Below are 13,466 nucleotides of genomic sequence, written 5' to 3'. Positions count from 1 at the left end.
CCCCCAGTCTGGTGAGAAATGCTGCTGAGACACAATGTGGGAGCTCTAGTTCAATGCCTTGTGCATCACTCTCCCTCCAGGTTTACTGATCCCCCCTCTTTCCAAAGTCCCCCTCCCCAAGCTTCCCTAATCCTGCCTCCGTACTTCCCATAGGAAACACAGCCCAGAGAAATGGAGAGAGCATGTGGTATTTTAACTCCTTGCCAGTCACATGTCATTTTTTTGGCTGAAATCTTAGAACTTTTCAGAATACTAGTGCCTTGGTTTTCCATTTTCTCTAAAAAGTGGAAATTTTTCAGGGAAAGCGGATCTTCTCTTTTTAAGACATCCTCTCTCCCTAGATTTCTGCTTTAAAAGGTTTTGATCAGCTTCACTAACAAGCTGTCTGCTGTAGTGTGTAAGGTAGCCATGAAAAGCAATTTTTCTTAAGACATCTCTCTAAGAGCTGCTCACTCCAAACTCAGCAGATGTTTTATCTTTGGTGAAACTGAAGTCATCTGATCATAGTACTCTGGTCAGGTTTTCTTTGCGTATTAAAGAACATTGTGTTCTCATCTCCCAGCATTAGGTTTGCACATAAACCTTTGTAAATTGGCCCTAGAAGAGTCTGAAGAATTTATAATCAGGTTCATAACATAACTTCAGTAAAGCATCTTCAGATAAGATTTCACATGTGAAGTTAGACATATGACTTGCTAATGTGGGGATCAAAATGAGACCATATCAGCTCTCAAGCTATTTGGCAACACCTTGTCCTTTCTCTGTCCTGATGCCTTGTTTAATGTATTTTGCATTTCTTACCACTATAATAATGTTGTTCCTAGGCTGTGTTTGGGTAAACGATACTGGAGGTGACATATTTAAGAAAAACTTCTGATTTTGCTTACATTTTTAACATCTGATTTTATATATGGAACCTCTGTCAATAAGATAGGGCTAGTACTACTAAAGAAGAACTTTAAGAAACTCTTGGAGGTTTCTCTGCCCTTAGTTATCATATATAGATAAAAAAGACGCAGGCCTACATCTGATGCTTGGGTTGACGTGGTTGTGGGGTGACAGTTGGTGTGGAGTGTAATAGAAAACCTTCTGCTTCTGCACAAATGTGTCTCATTTCTGTGTTACAAAACAAAGCTAGTGGAAAGTTGCATCTTTTCACTACTTAATTCTAACTGCACTTCTCCACTTCTATTCTTGCTGTACTCCTTGGTGTTAAGGTGTCTGTGGGGATGGTTGTTCTCTGAGTCTTCATTTTACTTTATTTTTATATCATACACACAGGGCTATCAATGAGAAACACAAGCTTAGTTTTTGGTGATGAGTCTGTGGTAACTTTTGAAAACTTCACTAATTCCATTTAAAAGCTTAATAGAGGCCTTAGAAGTGGTCACTGGCAAACTGAGCGAGTTGTTTTCTTCTGAGACATTAAACTGTTATCAAAGAGCCTGTATGGCTGGAAATCCCTTTGTGTAACAACGCCAACATGCACTGTATGACTTTCAAAAGCAGTTTGGTGTCCTGGATGACAGCTGACACATTGAAAATTAGTGCGACTTTTGCTCTTAGGTCATTTAGGTAAAAACTTCTCTCCTGTATTTCATTTGATGCTAAAACTAAGACAAGCAAGTTCATGAATGTGAGAAGTGAGTCAAGAAGACAGTCCTGTTGCTGCCATGAAGCTGAAACAATGATCGGCTAGGCTGGGTTCCCACTTTCTCTAGAACCACTGAAGGTCTGGAGGAGAGCACTGCATGAAAGGTCTTAAAACATTCGCCTTTGTCTAATTCACCCAGAAAGACTTTCAAGATGTTTCTGTCTCCTGATGATTTTTACCACTGATTCTGGTTTTGCATTTGTTTCAGCCTGGATAATGGAAATTTCATTGATCTGTTTCTAGCAACAGAAGAATTTTGGTTATCAGGTTGCAGCCTAGCAATACCAGTGGGAATTCAGAAGAAATTTTAATTTACAGGACTTGATAAATCTGAGCAAACAAAACTGCTTGTGTTTCATAATTCAGTTGCCTGAAGGGGCACAAATCTGTCCTCCTTAGCTTTAACAAAAAAAGTGTTAAGCATATTTCTTTTGTAACATAGGTGTAAAATCCAGAAAAAAAAAAAAAAAAGAAGAAAAAGAAAATGGTATCTGTGGTCAGGGTCTTTATCTTTCCTGAACCTCTTTTCTGAAGAGTTAAGTGCACGATGCTGTTATAAAACAGGTGAATAAATAAGCACTATCTTTCAGAAGCAGCTTCTTCTGGGATGCAGTCTAACCAGCTTTGTTTAGAAAGTTTCAGGCTCTGTGATGTAATTTTAATGACAGTTAAATTTAGCATTCATATTGCAGAACAAAGAGAGTTGCCCCTGTGCAGCAAGGTTTCCCGTCTCCATGCAGGGGTGAAGCCAATAAGCATTCTGCTCGTGGCACCAAGGATCGTGCCAGGGAGACGGTCGTGACTGGAAGTGAAAACAAGTCCCTGCTCACCACCCTGTCATTAAATAAATATTTGGCCAATTAAAAAGCGCTCATTATTTTAAGCAGTTAGGTTAGCATAAAAAAAAAAAAAAAGGAGAATAGAAATCAATTTGTGCTTGCTGGGAAAGGAAACCGGATGACTACCTGAGTGCGATAAACAGCAAGGGCTGAAGAGGGAACACACATTCACACTCATCCTCAAAGAGTGCAAGCGTCCCTGAACCCATGTGGATAAAACATTCGTTATTGTTCCTCTGAGGAACCGGGGGGGCAAGAATTCGATGGGAATCAAGATTTAGGTAGTCTGTGGAGCTGGGGCCTGGTAAAGGGGTGACAGGGTGGCCTGAGGGCAGGAACAGGCAGCTGGGGCCTGTGGAGATGTGCTCCAGAGAGGTGGCTGTGGAGTCGCAGGCCAGGCACAGTGGTGACTCTGACCCTTGGTGTCAGTGGCATTAGTGAGATTGTCACTGGAATGATCAGTTCTGGTGCCTGTCCTAAAAACTGAGGTGGGAAAACTTGGAAAAGAGCTGCAGAAAAGGGCCTAGGCCTGGGAAATGTGGTCTAGAGAGACCAAACTTGAAGGAGGCTTTGGTGTAGCAGCTCTATAAATGGGTCATCTCTGAAATTGAGGGGATGGTCTTCAAATTAGTAAAGAAAAAATGTGATCAAATGGGTGGAATGGGAAATTCAGCCAAGGCTGTGCTAGAAAAAGAGTGATTTTAACAGTGAGGATAATTCCCTACTGAAACCTCTTATGAGGAGATATATGAGATCTTATGAGATTTTCTCTGCCCTAGACTTAACGGAACAGACTTCTAAAACAGGGGCAAGAGATCCGAAGAAACTGGGTTTGGTGTTGGCATTGGGGCGTAGGACTGCTGGTCCACAAGCTGTAAGATGGTGCAAGGCTGCGAACAATTCTGTGTGCTTCTTTAGAAGGGAGACTTTGGCCACAGTATTTTTTCTTTACATACCTGGGGTATTTCTCTTTGTCTTGGAATAAATAAAATGTTAATCTTCATGTTATGCTGTTTTTCATTTAAAATTGCAACATTTGAGAGGTTTTTTTTTCTCCTTAGAAACTTCTTCCTTTTCTCTGTTTTTATGGCCTGGAGGTTTTTTCTCTATTTTTTATTTATCATCTCATATTACTGTGGTTTGAAGATATATAGCGATGACGCAGGCTGCTGTTGAGTTTTGGTTCTTTGACTGTTTTCTATTTTTAGATTGTTCTTAGTTGAACTGAAAACAAGGAGCAGCAACTGTATTGGCCCCAATATACAACACGTGTTTTGTGTTGATTTTTCTTTTTTTTTTTTTTTATTTGTCAGGAGATACAATGTGAATAAAATAACTTGCCCTATATTTGGGGACGATGCAGAACATGAGCCTTTTAAGGAACATACTCTACCTATATAAGTAACAGGTCTTGCTGTGACTGCCCATATCTCCCCTGGACAATTGAAACCAGACTAAATAACCTTGTCTCGGCGTCCTCGGCAAGATACGGTGCTGTGGCCAGCTGCAGCGTGAGCACCCTACCAGAGGGTGGTAAACTATAGCTCTTCTGCTGTTTGGCCATGAAACACTCAGTGGGTCTGGAGCACAGATGTCCCACTTTGCAGGTGGATGCCCTACCCAGCCCAGGGGATCAGTCTGGTCTCTTCTGCCCAAAGTTTGAGTGGAAAGTGGAACATCTCCTCCAAGACAGACAGGAATAGTCTGGCACTTACATCTTCAAAGCAATCAGAGGTGACAAGAACCAGGATTACTCCTTCAGTCTGAGCTGGCAGAGCAGTGCCTGTCACTCAGCCCCCCCTGAGCCCAGTTGAGCATCCCTCGTGCAATTAGTTTCGGTCTCTCTTCTTTGCCATAGGAAAAAATGTTGAACACGAATTTTCTCCCAAGATATGTTGGCAACACTCAGTAGACCCCAAAATTTCCATGGGTCAGAATTAAAAAAAAATAAAATAAAAAGATAAAAATCCTTGTTATAACTTTTTATCAGTGTTTGTACTTTAAAGGAATCAGGAATTCCAAGTTCTACCCTTTCATGTAGCCAACTCGTATCTAGCTCAAACTCCTTATAGAAAAAAAAAAATCCATTTAGGACAAATAAAAGGAAGTATTTTTGTTTGCAGTTTCCTGTAAGAATAGTCTGTGAAAGACTTATTAAAATTTATTTTTCTGGTATGTGATTTCCTTTTTTTTAGCTTGAGTTTCGTCTGAGGTTTTGTCTCTATAATTTTGCCTGGATTACATGAAGTATGAAAGTTTTAGCTGAGCTGCCTGAGCTGCTTTTGAAGAAGGAACACCACTATTAAGAAAGAAAGAGTCTGTGTGAGATTGTCATTTCTACCATTAAAAAATATTACTCAATTTTGCATTATAAAATCTTAACTGTGGTGTGCCGTTTGACTAGATTAGAAAAGATACCTTTTCCCAGTTAGTGTGAAAACATTACTCATGCCAAGCATTTAATGCTAAGGCACAATCCATTAACTATATAAAATTGCTTCAGGTAGGGTAAAACTCTTGTACAAGCTACATTTTTTTTTCTCATAATTTCATTTGATTCCTGTTCCTAGTTGTGTTCCCCGGTCTTGCCTTCATAATGTAGATATTTTGACCAGTGAATACCACTGAGCAGACCACGTCCATGCTGCAAGGTGCTGGCCCAAGCCCTCTCCCGGGGTTGAGCTGGTGGCCATCTGAGACTCCTCCAGTCAGCCACCATCAGATTTATCTGAAGAGAAAGCCTCAGCAGAGACACAGCTTTCTTCACACCACATGGATAAATCAGACACAGTCCAGGCAGTGAACTCGAGTGTCTGTCCCTAGCAGGTATCTTCATAACTGTTTTAAGTCAAACCTACTTAAATCTGGCAAGATCCAACTATGAGCTTAGCATTTTCATAGAGTGTGGCTCCTGATCTGTTTTATTCTACTTGACATCTTGGTTTTATCACTCTTTCTCCCTCACAGACCAAGTCCATGGGCATACATATACAAGGCAGAACCTTACTGTCTTATTTTCCATCTCAAATCAGGTCTTGTGAATATTTGCTTTGTGATTATTCTCAAGTATTTCTGTCTAGCATCTGATTTAAAAATATCTTAGTCAAAGTCAAGCTTTGTGTAAGATCATCTGTTCAAGGCAACACCTAAGCTGAACTGTAACTGTACACCCAGTACTCCTGCTTGGTTCTGAGGAGGAGTGTGTTTGATCCAGGAATGGAAGGATTTCTGCACTTTCCATATCCATTGCTTTACACTTTTAGCTTTGGATGTTTTCTTGACTTATCCTTGCAAAAACATGAGACCTCTTTAATTCTCCACCTGTTTGCAGTTTCCTTTATTAATTACTCCTTTTCGTTGCCCATCTTGAAATCAAAACACTAAATGGCGATATAATTTGTCCTAACTAAGGACACTTCAAGAAGCTCTTGAAAGCTGTTTGGTCGTGGTTTTGAAGCCCATGCTTTGGTGAGCCCCAAGAAGAAATTCTAAGTACCTAGAATTTCATGGAGAAACCCTTCTCTATACTACCTCCACATCAGAAGCCTTTATGACTTGTAGCCAGTGTTTTCCCTCTTCACATCAGTCTGCACCAGCTTGAAATGTTCATTTGTTTTTTTGTTATTGTTTGTTTGTTTTCTCATATTCTTTCACATGCATCAGTAGTAGATGAACTTGATCCTGAAGTCAAGGACATGTTTTACTCTCTCCTGCCTGGGACCCCCTTTCATAATGAAATGTGTTTTGAAGCTCTAGGGGAGTCTTCTGTTACCTGGAACAGGCACCACATGGGGTTAGGTATAGTAGTACCTTGGTAATCATTGAATAATTTGGGTTGGAAGGGACCTCTGGAGGTCTTCTATTCTGAAAATGGACTCAGTCTTACAGATGCTGAATAGAGCGGAAGGATGATTTCCCTTAACTTGTTGGCTATACTTAGCTGGTCTTTGCTGCAGGGAAAAACTGATGATAAGCTATGGCCAAATGTGATAAGAGGCTTACAAATAGCCCAAGAGGGTGAGGCAAACTGATGCAAATGGTACTGAGATTTCATAGCTCATACACCCACGCCCTGCCCCCCCCCCCCCCCCCCCCCCCCCCCCCCGTGGATCCGAGTAGTCTGTGCATCCTGTGGTCTCCACAGAGACAACTGCATCCCCTCAGGCAGAGCTTGTGGGATTTACCACGATGTTACAGAGAAATTCCCAAGTGGATGTTAAAGGCGCAGATGAGAGTGAGAAGTACTTGTATCCTGATGATGTACCAGATTGCAAATGAGTGCACAGCACAGACATACTTCCCAGCAAAGGCAAGATGTGCCTTCTTAGCATGTCCTGATATAAACATACCTCCCTTTTCTCTTTTCTTGGTGTGTCATGGGTGTCTCCCTTTCTTCCCTCCTAAGTAGCTTTTTTTGTTTGACCTTGCACTATGCAGGTACTCAGGGTCTGCTTGTATCATCCCTTATTTTGTCTTAGACCTGAGTTTAGTGCCCACCCTCTGTGTTGGTCACGTTAGCTTCTGAGACATGAAGATTTGGGGCAGACACCCCAAGGGAGTGTGAGTGTGCAAAGGGAAGAAGCATCAGCATTTCTTCCTTCTCCAGTGCTTTTGCTGTTGTGTAGAGCCACAAATGGCCAGGATGGGGTGTGATTGCATCCCTGCTGAGGAAGTTTATTTAATGCTTCCCTAGCCATAGGCTGGAGCTGTGGATCCAACAGAACACCCGAGAGCAGGGTAAAGGGTCAAAGCCTGTTCATCCTCCCTGGAGGCGGCATCCCTTGAGTCCTCACATGTGCAGGGAGATGAAGTTTGGACTGCCCTGCACAGGAAGGCAGTGGACCAGAAAGCCATAATTTAAGTCCAGAAGAGGCTGTTTATAATTCTCCATTCTCAGCTTCTGCCTAACACGGGCCAGAGAATTCCTCCCAGTAATTCCTGCTTTGTGTGTTGCATCCCAGCCTGTGTTTGAGCTAGAACAGATCTCTCAGATATAGGCATTTAGTCTTGTTTTAACAACACTGAGATGCAGAATTTGCTGCTTTCCTTGGTAATCTTTTGAGTCTAACCATGCCCTTGAGTGGGAGAATAGGCCTCAGTGTGCTCCCTAATAAACTGGGAGTTTAAATCCTTTTATGAATTTTCTTTTTTTTTTTTTTTAATAGATTTTCTAACTACTAGGTGCTCAGTCTTACAATTCTTCATCTGGATTTTTTTATTTATTTATTTTTTTTAATTTCAGAAGCAGACCTGGCAGGTACTGTAAGTCCATTTCATTTCACCTTTTCCTCTGGATAGCTAAGGAATACTATTACTTATTGCTGCACTATATTAATATTATTCTTGCAGCCATTAGCTTTTCCAGTAATGCAAATATGTGACTGGTGTTGATGCTGTTAATTAATCATATTTATTATTTTTATCTTCTTCGGTAACATGGAGTCCAGCTGCTTATGCAGATGCCAGTCAGTCAGGCAATAAACCCCCCCGGCCCCACGCGACAAATTGATGATGGATGGCTCTGTCTCGCTGTGCTTATTGCGTATGCGTTTGCTGATAAATCCACTGCTTTTTCTGCATCGTTGACCAGCAGCTTGAGACTCCTGTTCTTTTTCATCAGTAGCTTGTAAAATGCCATTTCAACATTGCTTCCTCAACATGGCCTGTGAGCTGGGCGAGGCTTTGGCTGTCCGGGCAAAATAAATGACTGCTCTGAAATTTGGGAGCAGTTATGGAAGGGAGTCAAAATGCTGATAATGTCTTCCTGGGCCTGTCTGCCCAGCCACAGGATACTCTTCAGGGCTGTGTGAGGTATGAACACGCTCAGCCCAGGCCACTTCAGGGCCAAGAATTTCACTTCTTGGCTCCCCTGAGAGCAAGGTCTGTACAGTTCAGGGGATCTCCAAATGAGTTACTGTGACTAGCAGGTCCTGTTGGTTATCAGGGTAACCTTGTTAAGCTCTGAACCTTGGGGATAATGTGCTGAAATTCCCCCTGCCTTCAAGAGAAGCAGTATGGGGTTGAGGGGGTAGTAATTCATCAGTCCCAAGCAGCAGCAGCAATTACAAACAGCCAGGTGAAAGAGTTTCCTGAGAAGCTGTTGAGCTGAGGGGACAGGGTTAAGCCTGTTAGAAGGATTTTGTGAGCCTTGCCCAAATTTAGAGATCATTTACCGGTCCAGAAATACTGCAAATGTGCTGATGCTGTTTTGTGTGTGCGGAGTTCAGCTGCATGACGTGTGAATGCTGGGCTCTGGGTGCTCCTGTGATTTATCTATGCACCCACAGAAGTCAATCTCTGATCTCTTCCAGTCTGAGGTCTGAGCTCTGTGGGTCTGTGGCACAGAGCAGCACTGAGCCGGGCACAAGAACTCAGCAGTGCTTGAGCTGCATAAGCAAACGGAAGGCAAGGGGTGGAAGGAAATTTTTGCACCCACGTATTGCCCAGAGCCAGAGAAACCAGGGTTACTGTTCTTTTGGAGAGATTATTAAGTCCTCTGTAGTGTTTCAATCCCATGGCTGGTGTTTCATCGTAATTTCTGCTGCATGTTGGCACAAAGCTGCTTGCTGTGAGCAGAGGGCTGGCTGCAGCACACCCACGATTGCACTGGGGAGCATGATGTCCACACCTACAAGAATCTTTCCACTTGAGTTAGCTGTATCCCTGTAAACTTCTGACCTCACATCTGGGAATTGCTCACGCCAAATTAAGATGTGGCTTGCAAGATTGCTGATGAGATCACAGCTGAAAAGCAGTGAATGTTTGCTTCTGGGGATAAGAGTGGGATCTGAGATGATACCAGGATCTCTGCAGTATCTGTTTCCTAGTGTAAACTGTGATGGTGGTAGCAATTGCACCTCTGTGCTACATTATTTTTTTCCACCTATTTTTAGGAACTCAAATGTTTAGTAATTTTTCCAGCACAGCCAAGCCTTGTACCTGGTTACAGAGTATGCCCTTGAATTATGGTACCTGAAGTATTTACAAGCAATGCCACAAGTGTTTCCCAGAGCCTCTGTCACTCCTGTAAGCCTGCATGTCTCTCCAGCTTTCTTACAGTAAAATAACCCTCCCCAGGAACACTTAAAAACACATTGCAATGATTTTGGAGGAAGCAGTTTGATCAAATAAGATCTATGCCTAACCTCCCCTTCATAGTGACTTGTTCCTGGAGCTGCAAGATGGTCCCATAGCTGTTTCTGCTGCAGGGCCATGCCTGGTGCCACACGTCCTGCACGTCTGCCTGGGGAGAGGGAAGACAAATGTTCTAGCTCAGAACTCACTTCTGCAGGGTCTCTAACTTGTTTTGCAGCAGTAACATGCTGTGCAAGTCTTAGAGCAACCCCTAAACTTCATTGTGAGTCTGGTTCAGAGCAAACCCTCCAAAATTTTTATACCTACTCATCTGTTAACCCAGAAGTGACATTCCACTCACAGCACCAAATTCACTCAGGTAAGTCCCATGCTCTCCGGTATGCAAAACTGGTCCAGCAAAGAGCATTTCCCATCAACAGGTAGTATACATATCCTGACAACACATATATCCTGCTATGGCATCTCATTGAGTTTAAGCCATTGTAATTACCTGCTTTTGTCTTCTTCACAGAGAAGCTTATCCTTCTTGGAGCCAGATACTTTATGATTGAAATAGAGTATACATTTTAATAAAACATATGACCTTCACTTACAAAGGTCAGATAGATAATGGTACACCATATTACCCTCTCCTTCACATTGTGCTCCAATGCTTAGTTATTTTTACTATTCAAAATATCTTATTCTATATTTGGACTTTGTGGACTTAAGCATCCAAGCATTGGAAATTATCTTTGTTGGTTTAAAGGGTCTTTTGCACAGGGTGTGTTTCCACTCTTCCTGTCTCATGCTTTCATTTAAATCACATTTTAAGTTTCTCTTGGATGAAGGAAATAGCATAAATGGAAATCAGAATTTCTGTTCCATGAAAGATAATGGATTGTGACATTTATTTTAATTGGGTCAGAGAACATCCTCAATTAAACTATATTGCAAAATGCAGGTAACATGTTGGAGTCACCTCAGACTGGAAAGTTCTGATATGAGTCAAATACGTAAGTCTGTGTGTTTTTGAGAGAAACTTCATTTAAAGTGACAATTTTGTGTTGAAAACTTTCTTTATTATGGAAGGATAGTTTTGGATGTTGGATGATGCTCTTTAGTCTCGTCTTAGTCTCTTTTCTTTCAAGATATGTCTGTAAGACGTGCAGTTGACCAACATCCTTTCAGAAGCGTGGACATTGCCTCATTGAGTTCATTATGCCACAATCAGGGGAGACATAAACAGAGTGTATGAGACCTCTTTATAAATATGTATAAAGATATTCTAGGAGTTTTTATTTTTATATTTTTCTCCTCTTATTTCATTTTCTTGCTCCACCTTCCTTTTCAATATTTTCCCTTATTATTTTGGTCAGTTACACAAACAATTTGCTAAGAAAGACGTTTACTCTCTCCTCATGCCATTGCTGTGCATAGCTGGAGTTGATTAGCTGTGCCATGCTCCTTTGCTTTGAATCTTTCTTCCAAATGCAACACTAATCTATTTTTAATAAATGTAGTTTAGTGATCTTATTGTTGTCAATTTTATTAGACGATAAATCACCTCACAACTACTTGCTGCCTTCAGCTTCCTAATATGATCCACTTGGGAACCAAATTACTACTCCTTAAAGAACTCTTATTTGTTTTACAGAACATAGACATCTGTATTTTCTGTATACTAGTATACATCCACAGAGGTCAGACCATTCACTCAGCATGGAGCTGCTGAGAACTTTGTCCCAGATAAGTTCTCCCCTAAACTTTGTACACTTCCATTTCTACTTTTCTGGCTTTAACAATGACTCCCTCCTGACAACGTTCAGGAAAACATTTATTTTCTTGTTGACTCACTGTTAAACCTCCCTCTGGATGGAAATCTGCAGGGGACGATTCCAGTAGGAATTATCAGATGTGGATGCCAGGAAAGATGAGGTCTGCGCAGACCAGGGAGTATTGAAGTGTTCTTTGCCCACCAATCTCATGTGTAGACTTTGGGAAGCTGAGGTGCATGCCACATCATTGTGGTCTTCTTGTCATGTCCCTCTGTTCTTGTGGTGGTTCTGCTGTCATGTGAGAGGCCTCACAGCCACGTGTGCCCTATAAACAGGTGTTACTGTGGCATGTTTTGTAGAAAAACCTTGAAATTCCATTTGATAGTCATGCTTGCCTTATTATTGTATTTATGACCAAGGGGCAGAGCCTAAGGGCTAGGACTACTCTGCCCTACTGGGGCTGTGATCTTTGTTCCCTTCTGTTTTACATCCTAGACAGGATTCATGTTCTTGTGGATAAAAAACAAACAAATAAAAAAATACCTCAGTTCCTTGGGAAATCAAAATGTTTTGATTTGCAATTGCAGATGATAACTGTGAAGTGTCTGATCAGAGCGGAAAAGGACTCGGGATACTCAGGATAAAGCCATGACCATGAGACAGCATTCAGACCAAGAGCTTTTCCTGCTCCAGAGTGTATTTCTCTCTCTAGTTTTATTCCTCAGTTGAATTTATTCAATTTCTAAGTGACAAATGTCCACTTCTTGGTGGTTATTAGTTTCTTTTACATGCCTGCTCTTTTAGTGGCATATAAAGTTTAGTTTATAGGAGAGTAAACTGTTCCCTATTCTTGGAGGTGAGTGCCCTCCCTAAATGTCAGTCTGTAGAATTGCTGCCTTCCCCACCGCTCTTCATTTACAATGCAGAAGGGAAGAGCTCCAGCAGAAGTTATGTAGAAAAGAGATGGACTGTTGCAGTGACCCCAATACTGGATTGTAAGGGTATCTGCCTAGATCGTGGGACATCTGGGTTCAAAATCTTTACCAGTATTTAATACGTTTGTAACTAGCATAGTCCTGTTTGGGAATACTGCTCTTATTAACAGCCCCTTTCCTATTTGGCTTGGGTGAAACACTGCATCCCTTTTGAGTCATTAGTTCTGTTCTGATTTTTATAAACCTTGTCTGACCAAGGTTGCCATCAAAATGTGTATATGTCCCTGAAAGGGTTTGCTTTCATTGAATCAGCAGTTCTTGATGGTCACTTAAACTATTTTGTTCCCTCCCCACTCCCCCCCCAAAAAAAAATCACTTTTTTTTAAATAGATTTTTTTTAAAAATCTATTTCAAAAAAGAGGCAGGCATACTAATTATATGTTCAGCAAAAAATTAAAAATATGGTCAAATATGCAATAATAGCAGACAAGCTCAGAAACTTTGAAAGCTGCTCTGTTCACCCAAGTATCAGGATGTATAGACCGAGGTATTGTATACGTTCATAGGTTATTGGTTCCACAGAGCCTAAAATAGACAGAAATATGTCAAAAATTATATGTTAGCAAAATCATCTCCAAGCATATTTCAGAATTTTCCATCAGGGGATCTTTGACCTAAGCTCGGAAAATGTATTCTGCTTTTTGTTATGTTTCTTAGTCACAGAGTGACACTTTAGGTTCGTTTCAGCAGCCAGTGCCATCAGAATCAGGCGTGAGTTCTCCTGTGACAGCATTAGATCAATCATGTTTTAAAGAATGCAAGTAATTGCTCCTACTCCTTCTTCCTAGATACTCCAAAACTGACACTTTGGGTTCATGGCAACCTGAGTTGCTAACACGGGTTGAAAGGTGAGGGAAAAGTATCTCAAACTTGTGATTTTAATATTCTTTCCTAAAACAAGTTGGTTTCGAAGAAAAAAAGAAAAAAGAATATTTTGAAAAGTGTTACAGAACTTGGGGACTTGATTGAACTCGGAGCACTGTTGGTCCTTACTGAACATACACTAAGGTTATGATTTGAATAGGTAAGTCAGGATACTTGAAGTTCAGATGTCTGTAATAACCTCTGTGAGCCAGGTCTGTAAAGGGAATCTTTCCTACACTGATAGACCTAAATGGGCAGTAGA

At 41.3% G+C, this 13,466-nt stretch overlaps 1 long non-coding RNA gene across 1 annotated transcript in view; it reads left to right on the top strand.

Annotated features, from left to right (window-relative positions):
• Positions 1 to 13,466, top strand: part of LOC106037272 (uncharacterized) — a 67,685-nt gene that overhangs the window by 43,236 nt on the left and 10,983 nt on the right. The gene's annotated exons all lie outside the window — the stretch shown is intronic.

The sequence above is a fragment of the Anser cygnoides genome, chromosome 5, assembly GCF_040182565.1.
Source record: "Anser cygnoides isolate HZ-2024a breed goose chromosome 5, Taihu_goose_T2T_genome, whole genome shotgun sequence".
Taxonomy (NCBI): domain Eukaryota; kingdom Metazoa; phylum Chordata; class Aves; order Anseriformes; family Anatidae; genus Anser; species Anser cygnoides.
The sequence above is the reverse complement of the archived record's forward strand: the minus strand, read 5'-3'. Positions and strand labels throughout refer to the sequence as shown.